The sequence below is a fragment of the Lutra lutra genome, chromosome 13 (genome assembly GCF_902655055.1).
Source record: "Lutra lutra chromosome 13, mLutLut1.2, whole genome shotgun sequence".
In the NCBI taxonomy this organism is placed as follows: Eukaryota; Metazoa; Chordata; class Mammalia; order Carnivora; family Mustelidae; genus Lutra; species Lutra lutra.
The window spans coordinates 61,181,433-61,195,321 of NC_062290.1; the positions used below are offsets into that span (position 1 = coordinate 61,181,433).

Consider the following 13,889-nt stretch of genomic DNA (forward strand, 5'->3'; position numbering starts at 1 on the left):
TCAGGAAGTCTCATTAGGATGCAGCACAGCTTCTCATTATGGGTTATTACATAGTGTCACTAAAAAAAGGAGAGACATCCGAGAGGGACAAGGCGTGATCAAATAGCCATATGAGAAATTGCAGTCTTGCTATATCTTGTTCTGTGTTAATATTGGATCATTTGATGGTATCCTGTCACCAAAAATGACTTCAGAGTGACAAAAACAGAGATTAAAAGTGATCTAGATTGAAATGACAGCTTTTAGGGTAAAAGTTCTTTTGAGAATCTTCTGTATATTTTATTCATCGATTTATTTTTTCATTCAACAAATATCTATAGAGTCCTAGGAAGACAAAAATAAATAAGGTAATTGTCTTTCTCAAGGAGCCTTCGAGAAGGCAGACATGTAAATAAATTATTGTAATGTGGTGTGCTTGGTGCTTTATTTGAAAAGTAGCCCAGCCGCAAAGGAGGGGCTGGGGAAGACCTCAGAAAGAAGATATTTTTGAGCAGGATTTAGAGGAGGAAGAATTTGACAAGTTGTAGGAAAAGCCTGGAAAGGAGGAAGCCTCCCTGGGTTAGGCATTAGCTTCTGCAAAGCACTTAGCCAGGGGGGAATCTAGAATCCTGGATGTGGCCCAGCACTCCTGCTGCTGGGCTTCGGAATCTTAGGTCAATGGCTTCACTGCCTGGAGCCTCAGTTTCCCTCTGTGAAAAAGCTGCCTGGGAGTCCTCAATGCGTACACTGTGCAGAGGCACAACTAAGGCTGGCTAGCAGGGAGAAACAGTGTTTTACCTGTAGTCCCTCTTTTCAGAAGATCCCTAGGTTTTAGGCAGTCTCATTATGCTCCCTGTGCAGAGGAAGACACAGAGAACTGAGGGACAGTCTAGAACTTGCTGGAGTCGACACAGGTTAACAAGTGGCTGGCTGTGCTGGGGTTTTAAGGAGGGGCGGTTTGACTGGGACTGTATTTTTTAGCACTATGCTCCATGTCTTTCATTGCGTAAACTATTATGTGTAAAGCACTTAAAACGGTGCCTGGCACATAGTATTAAATTAATAAATTGTAGCTATTTTAGGGCGCCTAGGTGACTCAGTTGTTAAGCATCTGCCTTCGGCTCAGGTCATGATTCCGGGTTCTGGGATCGAGCCCCACATCAGGCTCCCTGCTTCTCCCCCTCCCACTCCCCCTGCTTGCATTCCCTTTCTTGCTGTGCCTCTCTGTCGAGTAAATAAATAAAATCTTCAAAAAAAATTATAACTAGTTTTACTCTTCTGAAATATGTTGTGCCCTGGGATTTGGCATGAGGTAATAGGGTGACATCTAGATGGGGCTGTAGCTGTCAATGGGTCAGATTACTGAGGGCTTCCTGCCATGCCAAGCATTTAGGATTTTATCACAGGGTCAGGAAGAAACAATGGAGGTATCTTGAGCTGGAGAGTGACTTGTCAGGTTCATGTTTTGAAAAGATCCCTGGCAGCATGAGGAAGATGAATTGCAAATCGGCTAGACTAGAGGCATTTACTACGGTTTCACCGAGAAATAGTGAGGCTCCAACTCTATGTAAGTAAGGCCCAGGCAGCTAGCAAGATGAAGAGGAGACGTGGATAAGAGGTGTTATGGAGACAGAGTTGACTCAACTCAGTGCCCAGGAGGGTATGAGTACCAGGAAGCAGGAAGAGTCTAGAACATTCCCTTTGGTTTTGGTTTCAGGGCCACTACTATTTGAGATACAGAAGCAATGCAGAAGGGGTAATTTAGGCAAAAGTTGTGAGATTGGTTTTGGCTCTTTGGAGACTGGGGCACCTGAAGAGGATTCACGAGATGTCCGACAGGCAGTTAGGTCTCTGGGTTTGAAGCACAGAAGAAGGTCTAGGCTGAAGACATACATCTGTTCTGCTCGGTGAGAGAGAAGAGACAAAAGAGACCAAGAAGAGACATGAGCAACGTTTACATTTAACCAGCCGGCAGACAAGGAAGGCCGAAGGAGAAGAGTAATCAGAATGGAAACCTGGGCAGAGAGTGGCAGGAGCCAAAAGGTGAAATCGCTTATGCATTAAAGCTCCTGAAGAGGCAGATCCTTCTAGTAGGGGCAGCTAGGAAATGGAGAAGGACAGGGCATAATTCCGTGGGAGAAATTTGTACTCACTGGACAAGAGGGGTGAGTTTTTGTTTTCCTTTCTGACAAGTGCCCTCTTCAGTCTTTGATAATCTGCATTAGGGAAAGTAATTTGGTTCTTAATCTTTATCTACAACACATAATCTTAAAAAATTAAACTCTATTTAGAGATAATTATAGATTTGCATGGAGTTGTAAGAAATAATGTGGACAGGTACAACACTGAATTTTTTAGAAGCTTACGTTATTTCTACCATGGCTTCAGAATTTTCCATTTTTTGTCCACTTTCCTGAATGATGCTTATTTTGAGGCAGAGTTTGGGACACTGTATCTACAGTGGAGGCAGGAAGCGGGAGACGGGAAGCCGACCCCCAGGAGTGAAGGGCTAACTCAGCCCATGGATCTGGGTGGCAGAGGAGCTGGGGCACGGAGAGAAGACAGATCTTTGAGGCACTGAGGGAAAAGAGATCTTGCAGGTAGCTAGGAGGCCTTTCAAAGACAAAGAGCCTCTGAGGAGAGAGGTTTTGAATAGAAGCCTTGATTTGGAAGTAAAAGGTAGAAAGGAGGTAGGGGCTGAGTGCCTTTCTTCAGGTGGGCCAGGAATGTTACAACTGCTACAATGCTATTTTTGGTTTTGTTTCAGTTTTTTGGTGGACACCCTTATTACTATACATTTGTGCTCCATTCCATCACCAGAATGACCTAACATTCCAACCTGATGGGGCCCTTCCCTACTCAAAACTCTTCCTGTCCTGCTTCAGCTCTCAGCTCCCATCCTTCCCTCACAGGGATCCCTCTCATCTTTGGGTCTTTGCTCCCGTGGCCTCTGCCTAGAAAGCTCTCTCCACACTCCTCCCTCTGACTGCCAACCTCCTTGGCCTTTCCCGGTTTCTGTAGAGCCGGCATGCTCTCCAAGAGGCCTTCTTCTGTCTCTCAGCCAATGCAGGTGCCCCTCCTTGGCAGCCTGGGATCACATTATTGTTAGAAGAAGAGTGTTGATTAATAGCCGTTTAGACAGTACATTCGAGAGGGCATGATAGTGCTTTATTTGAAGCTGTATCTCCAGTGTCGAACGTCGTGTGGAGAAGATTCTTCAGCAAGGAGAAGAGTTCTCAGGCAGAGGCATGGGTTTGGGTCCGATGTATAGAGAGGTGGTAGGACAGGAGCCAGAAGAGTGGTTAAGATGGCCCAGGAAGTCAGAAGGGGGCTGAATGCACAGTTGCAGGGCACCCCAGCATTTTAGGGCTTTGGGGTTTGAGGGTCCCGCAAGGGGACCAAGAAGGAGTGGTTCGAGAGTTTCAGGAAAGCTGAGGGACCCCAGTGTTCAGGGATGAGGGCCGTAGTGCCCAAGTGGGTCCACCTCTTCCATCCTCCCACAGTCCTCAGCTCCTTCTGCTGAAAGGAGGGCAAGTTGGGGTCATCTGCATCCCCCACCCCGCCCAAGTCCCTCGCAGTTGGAGTTCTTCGAGAGGCCTTGCAGTATTACAGCCAGAGGAAGGGTGGGGTGAGAAGGAGGTCTTTCGTTGGGACTCTTCTGGATTCCAGCTCCGGCCCCACCGCCGCCGGGCCGGGTGACCTTGGGGAGCCCCTTTCCTCTCCCAGCCTCAGTCTCCCCGTGGGTACTCGGCGGACGCTGTGCGCCCAGGTGGGGAGCCGCGGGAGGCCGGCGGAGGCAGGGCCCGGGTGGGAGCGGGACCGCCCACTGCGGCGGGCCGGGACCTCCGGGGCCCGCGGAGGCGGCGCGCGGGGCTCCTCCCCCGGGCCGAGGGTCGCGGCGCGGGCAGCTGGCGGCTCCGCAGCTGCAGCCTCAGCACCTGCCGCGACCAGACGGCGCGGGCGCGGCCGGGCCCTGCGCTCCCCCCTCGGGCTGCAGCCGCGGCGCGGGAGGCGGAGCCCGAGCCGAGCCCGAGCCGAGCCGCTTGCCCGAGCCTTGCCCGCGTCCGTGCCCGCCGCCGGGCGGGGCCGCCCCTCGCCGAAAGCGTCAGCTCTCCCGGTCCGCGTCCGCGCGGGCGGCGCCTCCTCTGCAGGTAAGGGTGAGGTCCCGGCGCCGCAAAGTTTTGGGGGGGACTGACGGTCTACGCCCCGGGCCTGCGCCTCGGGGAGCGGCAGGCTGCCTGTCCCTCGGCTTCCTCCGCGCCGCCCTCCGCCATGCGCTCCGTTTGCACCGCCGGCCCCGGGTGACCCGCGCCCGCCTCCAGTCCTCGTGTTCCCATCGCTGTGGGAGGCGCGTCCGCGGGCTCGCTCAGGGCCTGCAACGGTTAAATCTCTCACAGTATCAATGTGTCGCTTAAGTTTTTGAGATCTGCATGGTGGAGTGCAAAGAGCGGCAAACCGGGAGGCGGGAGACCTGGGTTCAGGTGTGGCCTCGGCCAGCGCCAACTTTTTGAGTGACCTCGGACCAGCCAGACCTGCCCCGTTTCGATGGCCACACCTGGACTAGGATGGGTTCGCCGGCGATGGTCATCCGAAGTGCATGCCTGTGTTGCCATTTTGTGAGTCAGGGGCAGCCCTGAGTGTCTCAGCTCCAGGGCTCCTTGGGGCGGGGTGGAACCCACAGAGATCAATCTGGGCCTGGGGCGGCGGTGCGGGGTGGGGGGGAGGTGGATCACGTCGCTAACCAGCTGCAGTTTTGGCTGAGTTGTAGAGGATGCTCCCAGAGCTAGGAGTCTGGGCCCCGGCTTCTGGTGACCCCTCTGCCGTCCATTGATTGTGTGACCTTCGGCAAGTCCCTGTCCTGGTTTTGCCGCCCGCCCACACCCACCCACGAAGTGGGGAGGGAGGAATGTGCACTAGATGATGGTTGTGGCCCTTTCGCGGTAAAGTCTGGAGAAGTAGAATCTTCCAGGTCTCTCCATTTAGGATTAGTTTGGGTAGAGGAACTCTTTCACTAAACATCCACCCAGCACTTGCAAATCGGAGTTTAGAAAATAAAGGAGGCATTTGCGGTGTGCTTTGGGAGTCCCGAAATAGACATGGCAAGGATTGGTGAAAGTTGGCCTTTCCTCCTTCAGTGCTTTGGACCATCATAAAATATTCAACAGCATAATGATTTGTTTTCAGAGAGGCTTATAGATCAGGAAGCATTTCTGTTTGTGAGTCGGTTATTTTTGTGAAAACCTCAAAATAGTTGTTTGGGGAAAAAAAATAAGGCACTGTTGTAGGGGTCCTCGCAGAGAGGCCAACATCTACTTATTTCTAAAGTGATGTTTTCCAATCAAGATGACATAGAAAATCACTCTAAATCAGGCGTTCTTTAGTGGGTGTTCAACAGAGCATAGTTGGAGAGGCCTACAGTTTGGCCAAGTCCAAGTCCATTTTCCAGGATGGGTGCATTCTGGTGCAGCTGTGGCAGAACAAGCATGAGGTAGTTAACTGACCTCCTAGAAGGTGAGCTTTGTTCTTTTTGTCCAATCTGTCCCCCTTGGGCTGCAATTAGCGTCTCCACAGTGAGTGGGTGAAATCCATTACTATGAAAGGGTTCTTATGGAAGTGATTTTATTATTTTATTTCCTTCCTTGACTTACTGGTTTTGAGTTTCAAGCTTTATGAAATCAGAGAGCTAGTAAGAGTGTGCTTTGTGACTAGGGCAGGAACACGCTGGAGTTGTGGTACATAGGTTTGCCTTTCCCCAGCCGTACTCTGTAGCTGAAGTTAATTTGTCCAGAGCCTTTGTTGGGTCAGGTGCAGTAAAATGTCCCTTGTCCTTTCCCTCTCCCTTCTTCAGGGGTTCGACAAGCACTTTCTCACCACTCATTCAGGAGGAAACAAATAGGAAAAATACCAGTAGGCCCTCCCCTCCAGGAGCTCAGGGTCTAGTGAGGAAGAAAGAGGAAGATACTGCAGGTCATTCTGGGAGTTATTACTGGGCATCTCTGGGGACACTGAGGAGGGCACATTCGAACTGGGGACAATGGGGAAGACTGCACCACAGAAGGTGGAAGGAAGAAGAGGATTTCAACAGGTGGTGGAAAGTGGAAAGCCCATTTTAGGTCGAGGAACTGGTGTGAGCGGAGCTACAGGATCCGGAAAGCTCAGGAGCCAGATGGAGAACACCAGGTCAGGTGGGAGCAAGGAGAAGGCAGAACACTTCAGAGCAGAGGACAGTGGGGAGAGGCTCAGGAGGCTCCCAACTTGGGCTCGAATCGACGCTGGTTTGGGGATATTGGGCTTCTGAACTTCCTTTTTGCATTTGTAAAGGGGGAATAATAATTCCAAATGCACAAGTTTAAATGAGATCATGTATAAAGTGCTTAACAGTGTTTGCACAATAATAGATATTTAATAATAGTTTCTTTTATTAGAGTGTTCACAGGCAAGCTCCGTAAGTGTTGCTAGTCACCACTGAAGTAAATGAATGGTACCTTTTGTTTTAGCATAGGTATTGACTTGGAACCTCACCATCGGACTGGAGGTCCAGTGCCAGGGCAATTTGTATTCAAGGTACATCCTGACTCAGGAGCAGGGGGTTTTTGTTCTTCGGGGGTGCTCAGATCAGACACTGACATCAACAACAGACAATGCCCTGTAAATACTGTTAGGTGGTGGGAGGCCACAGGGAGGTTTAATCAGAACACGCAATCCCTGCCTCCCACAAGCTTATCACTGTGTGCTCAAGGACCCAGGTGGGGGGATTTGACAGTCAGACACAGTTATAAATACATCGGCATTGTCCATGTATGCTGGGAACCATCTGCCTTAGTGTGGGTTGCTGGGATTTATAGACCAAGGAGGAGACTAGGATAGGAGGGTGAAGAAGGACATTGCAGTACTTTATGAACCCGTGTACACCATGAGGCAGCCGTAATACTGTCCTGCATTTGTTCATGCAACACTTACTCATAGAACACCTTCTCTGTGCCAGGCAACCATTCTAGGTGCTGCAGGAACACACTGGAACCAAAGAGAAGATCCCTGCCTTCCTGGAGTTTATATTCTAGTGGGAGAAACATGAATGAGTAAACCCATAAATAATTACAGGCTGGCTAAGAGCTGAGAAGGAAATGAGCAGGGTAAAGTGAGAGAAGGTGCTGGGGGTGGTCGAGGAAGGCCTGCCTGAGTCAGTGGGGACTGAAGGAGAGAAAGAGCCAGTTGGGACTAGAGCTGGGGGGCAGGGGTGGGGTGCAGTCCAGGTCAGTAAGAAGCTGTGCGGCTTTGGCGTGAGAATGCAGTCTCTGGGCCACAGCGTCTAGATTTGAATATTGGCCCCACTGACAATTAAGTTTATTCCACTGTCAGGTTATTTAATCTCCTGGATTTCAGTTTCTTCCCCATAAACTGGGCATAATAACCCTACTTGATAGAGTTGTTTGGGAGTTAAATGAATTGATATATGTAATGTACTTGAAATAGTGCCAGGTATGTAGCAAGCACCAAGTGAAAGTTAAATTAAGAGGGTGGGGTGACGGTGAAGGAGGGAACAGCAAATGCAAAGGCCCGGAGACCTGAAAGGCTTTGTGTGTTCTATGACCAGACAGGCTGTGTGTGTGGATATTACCCCCATAGTTACTGGGAGACACCAGAGCAGGTTCTCTGCTCCTTCAGTACAAAACTAGGTTTTAGGAGTCCTAAAAAGAGGAACATGCAGCCACAGTACCCTTCCCTGCCAGGTCAGGCCCAGAGTGGCGTGGTGAGCTGCTGCCCACTTTGGGAACATCCCACTGTAGATCCACTTTTTTAAGATCTCTTTTCCTTTCCCCCTTCATCTTTTCTTGTCCTCCCGCTCCTGCCCCTCCCTCCTTTCCTCTCTATCCCTCTCTCCCTCACCTCTTCTCCCTTCCCCCCATCTCTTCTCACTGCAAACTATGAAGAGTAGTGCCCCTGGAATGCTCACTCATGTGCAAAGTGGAAATATGCCTAGTGTCACCAAAGCCAGCCTTGCCCACCCGCTGTGTGATACCCTCTGGCGAGCATCCTCCCACTCCCATGCTGGAAATTCCATGGCACCATGGGTGGAGTGGGGCGGTGGGCACCACATAGTCACCTACAACCTTACTCTCTCCCTTGATCCCTCTTGGCTGAAATCCAGTCACTCACCAAGTCCTGTCGTTTTTACTTGCAAAACCTCTCTCAAACATGTCCTCACATTTCCATTCTCTCTCTGAACATCAGCCCTCTGTTTTGTGTAATGTATGGCCCAGAGACCTGCAGTGGGTCTCCTGTGGATGGATAATGAAGTCCAGAGTCCTCAGGCTGGCAGACATGACGGGCTGTCTCCATCAGTTCTCTCCACTACCCGCCCCCCACTGTGTCCTCCACACTGAATCCCTCCAGCGCTTGCCTCTCCATCTGGCCCTTCTGCCTGCATGTACCTCAGCCCTGGTGGTCATGCCCACATCAGAGGGCCCAGCTCAAACCCTGTTTGCCCTAGCAGCTGTCTTCTGGACCCCCTCATCCAGGGTTCTCATCTTCCCCTGAGCTCCCGCCGCATTCAGTACCGCTCATAGGGAAGCCATCACCATCAACCGTGGAGGATTTTGTGTGCGGTCACTTTCGCTTGTGGCCATGGCCTTGAGAAGTCCCTGGGAGGTCAGACACAATGTGCCTCTGACGTCTGCCCCACAGCTCTTCTCACAGAGCCTAGCCCCAGTGCAAGCTTGATATGTGTTTGCTGTAATGGATTGACGAAAGCCTGCGATCTCCTTGGGATCTGAAATGGTTTGAGTCATGCCAGAAACACAGTGTTGATGCTCAGGGCTTGAGGTCCCCAGCTGAACTCACTTGAGACATTCTGATGCCTTGAAATGTAGGTCTTTCTTTCGATGAAGAGGTGATGTCACTTCAAACATGAGTCTGAATTTTGAATTTAGCTCTCCAATACAGCCTATTTTTAATTATATACTATGTAAAAAATGAACCTCCAAGCTAGATAAACTTATCAATAATTATTTATATCATAAAGGATGTTTTACCTTACTGAAGATCTGGAATGGAAAGCTTTCAAATACCAAACATGACCATGAACTTAACACCATTCAGTATATAAAATTTTGATTTATGCACAGCTGTTGTAGCCATACTTCTACTATAGTGTAAGATATGTACCAAACTTAATATGCATTCATAGAAGAATAGTGCTGTCTTTGGGTAACTACAGATTACATTATGCAGCCCTGCAAATATGAGTGTTTTTTTTTTTTTTTAATAATGAACTATCTGGGGACGCCTGGGTGGCTCAGTTGGTTGGACGACTGCCTTTGGCTCAGGTCATGGTCCCGGAGTCCCGGGATCGAGTCCCGCATCGGGCTCCCAGCTCCATGGGGAGTCTGCTTCTCCCTCTGACCTTCTCGCTCATGCTCTTTCTCACTGTCTCTCTCTCAAATAAATAAATAAAATCTTTTTTAAAAAAAAATGAACTATCTGCCTGAAGGACAGTGGAAAGCCGTATTTGGTGCTTGGCCAGCTGGTGTGAGGGCAGTAACCATTAATTTCACTGAAGTGACCCAGTATTTTCAGGGACCTACCTGATGTTTGGAGATCTTTTTGCCAGTGGTTAGAAGTGGTTTGGGCTTCCAATCATTTCACAAGCTGGCTGATAAATGATGTGTGTACTTGACACTGGTCCTTTTTTAGAAAAAGTTGGTGGAGGGGGAAAAGACACTAATTACCAACTAATCTAAAAATATGAAATATGGCAAATCTAAAAATATGAAAGTCTATTGCTTTGACCTCTCTTGAGGAGTGATCTGAGAAGCTCAGCCATTTCAGTGAAAGGGTAACATGGCAAATTTTCAAATCCTGAACGGAAAAGAGCTTCAGAGGAATTCATCCGGATGTAACAGTGCTTAGTTCTCTGAGATTTTGACTTAAGAGAAGACAGATGTGCAGGCAGACGCGAAATGCTGGCTTCCTGTCCTCTGAGTATCCAGAATGTAGGGTGTATGCTAGCACTTGTTAAAACCAGCGATAACCATACCCCCCCCAACAAAAACCCCCTCCAAACTAAGTTTTGAGTGGTAACATAGGTAAGCCTCTGTGGTACTGCTTTGTTGTTTTCTTTGTTCCAAATGTAGAATTCAGAAGAATGCAAAAGGAAAAGCAGTTATGAAAATAAACATGGAGTCTCTGTTCTTTCTGGTTTTTCCTGGAGAAGGACATCAAGCCCAAAGCTTCCTTGGTACGGGGACATAAGCTTTTGGCTTCTGGTCAGGTTAAAGGGTGATGTCCATATGGACATACATGCTTTCCCTCTTTCTTCTTCTGCTGGGTGTCAGAGACATTTGTATACAGGAGCAGGAAGAATTATTTCTTTTCTGAGCTCATTTCTGGATGGTTGCAGTATTTAGTTTTTTTGTTGCCACAAAGGCTGTGTAATAAGTTCCTTAGTTAGAGCACTCCCCATCTATATGCCAAAAGCCTGAGAAATACCGTACAGGATATTTTAACCAAGTCATAGACCTCCAAACAGAGTTGCCAACTCCAGAGATGATCAGCTATAGCCCTTTCTGGTGCAGGAATTCCCCTAGAACACCCAGCCTCTTTCTGCTTGGACCTGCCAATCCCCAAGACATTTCTCTTCCATTGTCAGTTGGCTCTGATTATTAGAAAGTTCTTCATTATGTTGAACTAGACTCTCTCTCCAGGCCGTGGCTGCTCCATTGGCCTCGATTCTGCCTTTTGAAGCCCCACACAAAAATTCATCACTTCTTCCCCATGATGGCCGTTTAAGCCATTTGGACAAAGACAGGTCCCCGAGGCTTCACTTCTTAAATCAGAACATCCGTTTATCCAGTCCTTGAAAAAAGGCAGAGCAAAGACTTGGACACAATGGCCATGCAGGTGAGTCTGACCAGTGTGGAAGGGAGCGAGACCGTAACGACCTCACTTCAGAGTCTGGTTTTTTTGCAATCAGCACAACCTGAGACCTGGTTAGGTTCCCCGTGGACACCCCCTACAGTTTACTGGGGAACCGCATGCACACTGGTGGGATGTAGAGGAGAGTGTCTGGGACTAGTGGCTGATGTAGGGTGGCTCTGGGTGAGGCAGCCCCCTCTCTGGGACCCAGATCCCTCATCAGTCATAACTTCTCAGGCACTGTATTAGTCTCCCGTGGCTGCAGTCACAGATCATGGCAGCCTCCGCTGAAAACAACAGACGTGTGTTCTCTCACAGTCCTGGAGTCCAGAAGTGAAGTCAAGGGGTCAGGAGGGCTGCACCCCCTTGGAAGGCTCTAAGGAGGGATTTTTTTTGTCTGCCTCTTCCAGCTTCTGGTGGCCACCGGCATTCCTTGACTTGTTGCCAGTCACTGCCAGCTCTGCCTCCCTAGTCCCATGGCCTCCTTCTGTCTGTGTCAAATCTCCCCCTGCCTCACTCTTATAAGGACCCTTGTCATTGCATTTAGGGCCCACCTGGATAAACCAGGCTAAGCTCCTCACCAAGACCCTCCACTTACTTTTATCTGCAAAGACTCTTTTGCCAGTTAAGGTAACATTTATAGATTCTGGGATTGGGGTGTAGACATGGTTCTCAGGGGGCCACCATTCAGCCTTTGGCTTTCTACTTTCTCTCCTTATGTGACTGTCTTCTCTGGCCTGTATTCGAACCCAGCTGTCCAGGGTCCCCAGCCTCAGGTTTTCATCCTGCAGGTTTCTCGTGTCTTCCTTTCTTCAGGATGGTGGCTGCTGCTCTGTGGGGCTGTGTCCTGCAGATGTGGCCGGTCTTTCCGGTCCTTCGGTCCTCACTGGCAGGCCCTGGCTGGTCAGTGGAGTTTTTATCAATGGGAAGGAGAAGCTGTGGCTATTAAAATATTCATGACCAGTTCTTAGACTTAGGGGAGATCCCATAGTGAACGTGCTCTGGATAGAGAAGGGACTCAGAGCGGAAGAGCCAATGTCCTTCCATCTTCCCTCCAATTCAGTCCAAGATTGGCTCATTGAACTTGAGGCAAATTATTTACATTCTCAGCACCCAAGTACATCTCTCTTTCTGCGAAAGACCAGGAAATGTGTCTTCGCAGCTTTCAGAGTGTGTTGGAGCATGATCTTTTTTAGGTAGCCTGTCTCAGAAGGTCACCGCCCTTTACCTGGAGTCTTAAGTCACTGCGGGCTGATGGGGCATCCAAATGCAATGCCAGTAAAATAGGCTTTTCTCCAAAGAGGATCACTTTGTTTGCAGCCAACATGCTGGAGGGCCAAAAAGGCCTAGGGCAGGCAGGAGTGTTGGGTCTGGAGAAGCTGGTGCTGGAGCTGAGGAGAAGCCACAGGAAGACGGCGGCCCGGGTCTGGGGAGGGGTCTACCCCTGAGCACCTCCAGGCTCTGCTCAGGGTTCATACCTGCCCAGAGCGTCCTCCTTCACTGCTGCTCCTCTCAGTTCTGTATGCTTTGCTGAGAAAGGTGTGCAGGGATCGGGGCAGGAAGGAGTGGGGAGGAGGGAGGAGACCCATGACTCAAACAGCCCTGCCCCGCCTGCAGCCAGCAGCAAGTCAGTGGAGGGCAGAGTGCTGTGTGGTGCAGAGACTCATGGCCATGCCTTGGGTGAGATCCAGGAAGGTTTCCAGGAGGGACTGGCATAGAGCAGTGCACTGAAAGTACCCTCAGTCGTGTCCCCCCCTCCCCTAGGACTCCAGATTGCCCCCCTCCTGGGTCTTCCAACCAGACCTGACCTGGAAGAATTACCAGTTTGAAAAGGTCCTTCAGGATCAGCTAGTGGGGCAGCTGTTCCAACTTCACTGCTTGGAGCTCTAGGGCAGAGGCGGGGCAATGGTTCAGAGAACCCGTTTCTTATTTTGCTTGCTGTGTTTAAAGAGCAGTGATTTCCCATTTTGACAAGGCTGGAGCTAGCCACCTAGAAATATCCTCACATCCAAATGCCCTGCTGGTCTTGGAAGTCGTTTCTAGGCTGAGGGGGCCCTTCCCCCGAGGTGCTGAGGGTGGTTCCCTGTAACCTGCCTCACTTAACTGTGAGCCTCTCTACTAGGCAGGGGTCCAGCCTGGTTTCAGTCCAGAGCCCAGCAGATGGCCCGTCCTGGGCGCAGGCTCGGTAAATGGTGCTGACTGATGAAATGAGAGACGTGGTTATTTTTTTTTTATAAGATTTTATTTTTAAATTTATTTGACAGAGAGAGAGAGAAGATCACAAGTAGGCAGAGAGGCAGGCAGAGAGAGGAGGAAGCAGGCTCAGTGCTGAGCAGAGAGCCCGATGCGGGGCTCAATCCCAGGACCCTGAGATCACGACCTGAGCCGAAGGCAGAGGCTTAACCCACTGAGCCACCCAGTGCCCCGAGAGACGTGGTTATGATGGCTGTCTGCCTTGCCTCTGGCTCCAGCTGCCCTCAGTGCTCTGTTCCAGGCATCGGTGGGTACCCTGCCTATGGCCCGGCTTCTGGGGTTCTCTGTCTCATATTGGCTTCTGCCTGTCAGCCGGGTACTAGTGAGGGCTGGTGCCTGCTCTCTGTGCTTTCAGAGGTCAGGGAGGCTGCAGACCTAAACTTCAGGGCTCCAGAGGTGCTGTCTGGGGTCCTGGGTAAGACCACTGTAAACTTGGTCACTATCGGTTTTCTCTGGCTCTTCCTTGGTACCCTATAGCCTCAGGACCAGAATCAGAAAGGTAGTGGGAGCAGAGGCAAAGTCCTGGGGCTTCTGACTCCATCAGACCTGGGCTTGCTAGCTATGTGAACTGAGGCACATAACTTACTCCATCAGACCTGGGCTTGCTAGCTGTGTGAACTGAGGCACATAACTTACTTGCTTATTCCGTTGATGATCTGTGAATGGTTACACTTAGAGAAGACACGAGGAAGATACAACCCCTGTCTTCTACCTATCTGTGGCAAATATTCAATAAAGGTTAA

At 50.0% G+C, this 13,889-nt stretch overlaps 1 protein-coding gene across 1 annotated transcript in view; it reads left to right on the forward strand.

The window, feature by feature from the left end:
• Window positions 1-4,050: 4,050 nt before the first annotated feature.
• Window positions 4,051-13,889, forward strand: part of FRMPD1 (FERM and PDZ domain containing 1) — a 93,298-nt gene continuing 83,459 nt past the window's right edge. The window contains exon 1 of the mRNA XM_047701175.1: window positions 4,051-4,130. The gene's annotated coding sequence lies outside the window, so the exon portion shown is untranslated. The remainder of the gene's footprint in view (window positions 4,131-13,889) is intronic.